Below are 3225 nucleotides of genomic sequence, written 5' to 3'. Positions count from 1 at the left end.
CGATGTCCTTTTCCATTTGCCTCACCTCTTGCATCTCGTTAAATTTTTTTGTTTCGGCCACTCGTTCCTTCATAATCTCATAACGTTGGTGGCCGAGATCGCGAATGTCTTGGAGACGACGGTTCATCTCCTCGAAATCATCCTTTAACTCGAGATCGGAAGACGACTCGACCGTTTTTTTCCCGGTTCCCTTTCTTCTACCGGTGGGTCGGACCAACTCTTCTTGAATGCCCTCGTCAACGTCCACCGCCTCATTTAAATCAACATTGCGGGCATCCGATGTCGGAGTTGACGGGTCAACGAAGGATGATGTTTTTGACCTTTTAGCCCGACGTCTACTACTAGACGTCATTGGATTAACTACCGCCCACTTTGGACTTTTTTGTAGTAGCTCCCAACACTTGTAGTACGTGAAAGGGCATTTTGTCCTCTCGAACTCCTCCAAACTCTTCGTTAAAACCCCCACGTCACCTTCACCGCTCGGCCGATTATCGTAGTTACGTTGGAAGACTTCTTGGAACGCATGACACTTGTTGTTGATGTCGGTCCATTTGCTAGAAATGGAGTCTTTGTCCCGATGTTCGCCTTGACCCCACGTGCTAACGAAGAGTGCACGAACCCTATCCCAAAAAACCGGGCCCGTTTGAAAGTTTGCTACAAAAAAAAAAAAGTTGTTTGTTAAAAAATAAATTAACAAAATAAGTAAAATAATATTTATATAAAATAGTTACCAGTCTCTTCGTCCTCCGAAATGTCGACAAACGCCCGAGTCAACGCGTATTCCTCTTCCTTCGTCCATTTGATTATATTTTTTGTACGCCGCGGTGCGTCCTTATCCTTCTTCTTATGCGACCTTTTGCCGCGTTTCGATGTTTCTTGCACCGGTTCGGGTTGCGTCTCCGGTACGACTTCCACATCGGGTTCGGCTTCGGGTTGTGACGGTTGAGACCCGCCGGCTTGACCATAGCCGAAAGTGGGAGGAACAAACGGAGGGGCGCCACTCAAGTAAGCCGCGTAAGTTAAAAAGCTCGGGTCCATGTCTTGAAGGTTGTACGGGGTTTGCGGTTGGGTTGTGTTCGGGTTTGCGGGTCTAGCGGGGACACCAAAAGGAGGGCGGTATGGATACATTATTGTATAAAAATTAGAAGAAAGTGGGTTTTTTTTATAAAAGTTGGAAGAAAGTGGGAGAGATAGTGAGTTTTTGTATAAAAAATGGTGTGAATGTGGGGTAAATATATATAGTGGGGAATATTTTAAATTAAAAAAAATAAATAAATAAAGGAATGTTACCGTTTGAGAACGGTCAAAAAAGTGGGCCCCATGTGATTTTAAGCGTTATATTTAAAACGCCGGGACGATTTTTTTCTCGAAAATAACGCCCCAAAACGCCCACTGTAATGGGGGGTTGGGCGTTACTGGGCGTTTTCGGGCAAATTTAAAAAAAAAAACGCCCCACTACGGGCGGTCTAAGTGAAACCCATAGCAAAAAAGATCTTTTAAAAATAATACCTCAACTGCCTTGGGATGTACAGCTTTACCCAGCTTAACTAAAATGGAAGATAGAACATCTAGTGACAACCATATTTGACATAAGACATACTAAACATATGATTAATACCCATAATTTGCAAAATAATAATAATAATAATAATAATAATAATAATAATAATAATAATAATAATAAATCAGATTCAAATAGTTAAATCTTATCAACTAAATCTTGAACAAATATTTCTAGATTAACAAGAAATAAATTACATAAAAAAATTAGAGAAAATGGATACAATTTTTTGGTTTCATCTGTTAACGCATTAGCTTTTTGGTTATAAATAAGACTCTTAAGCATTTAAAATGGTTTTCGAATCTGGATGAGCCGAACCACTTGAGATAGGATCGAAATGAGTAACTCTTAAACGAGCTAGAACTCAAGTTCATGCCTTACATGGAGCTCATTTATTTAATTAGCCTAAGCTTGATCTTTGCACATTATGATCATTTAGGCTTGCGAGCCTAAACAGGCCGCATTAACTTCCTTTAATTTGCAAACTACTAAAGTCTATAGCCCATTGTTTTAACAGCTTTGTACGCACGTCCACAGTCCTTTACTATAGCTACAAAAGGAAACATGGAAATGGCAATCGAGGTTCAAATAATAGCATAAACTTATGCGCCAGAAATATAAATCATGGAGAAGAATCAAATCATGAACCACTTCACCAAACCTTACAAAGCATTATCGGAGTCCTTCATCAGTTGTGTGTTTGCTAAGGCATGGTTAAGAGGAACAAAACCTCACTAAGATGCCTATAGAAGCATTGAATGTCACTAAGATGATTATTGCAGCATTAAATGACAGTTGACCAAAACAAAATAAAGCATTAAATAACCAAAAGGCATGAACTCAAACACGATAATATTTTTTCCAATATAATTTTAACACTAGGGTAAGTCAAATTCCATCACATTTTCAATCTTTCGGGCAAATATGTATTTCAAACCATAACTGAATCCATATACTTATCGGCTTGCTTATAAGCTCTTTGAGGATGATTTTGGATCGGCAAGCACCAATTAAGTCAGATGCCTTTAATATACTCACTAGAAAACTATAGAATTTGCATACACTTAAAATAGATGAGAGAAAAAATAGATGCAAAAAAGAAGGAAATTCACATTTTGATGGTTCAGTTAAGGTCTAAAACCTACCTATGCACACCCCTAAGGTATGTTACTTTCTACACATGATACTAAAATTGGGTGGGTTTGGCCATTTGGGTGATTTATGTTTGCATAATGAGCTCATTTTGGTACCCGACGATTACATAACATGTTAAATAAGCCAGCATTAGAAAATTAGGCTATGAACAGCTAAGCATGTTAAAAAAGAATGCCTTAACCAAAATGAGCCCATTTTTCTCTGTAATATGTTAGACCCATTTTAAGATGACTAAATTAGACCCAAAACTAATTTTTATTTGTTACCAAACCCACACAATCAAATAAAAGGCACATTCAAACAGTGGCAAATCAAGATTATGGTTGCACATTAAATAGAAAAAAATTGAATATACCTTCTTTGGATGAAACTAAAGTGTTGTGGTGGAACAATTTTGTTTGGAGGCAGTTCAACATGATGTGTAATAAGGCTAGGAATCCATAGTAAATGATCACTTACGAATCAAATATTGCAACACTAGGTCCGCTATAGACATAAACCATATGAAG

Source organism: Helianthus annuus, chromosome 10 (genome assembly GCF_002127325.2).
Source record: "Helianthus annuus cultivar XRQ/B chromosome 10, HanXRQr2.0-SUNRISE, whole genome shotgun sequence".
Taxonomy (NCBI): domain Eukaryota; kingdom Viridiplantae; phylum Streptophyta; class Magnoliopsida; order Asterales; family Asteraceae; genus Helianthus; species Helianthus annuus.
The sequence above is the reverse complement of the archived record's forward strand: the minus strand, read 5'-3'. Positions refer to the sequence as shown.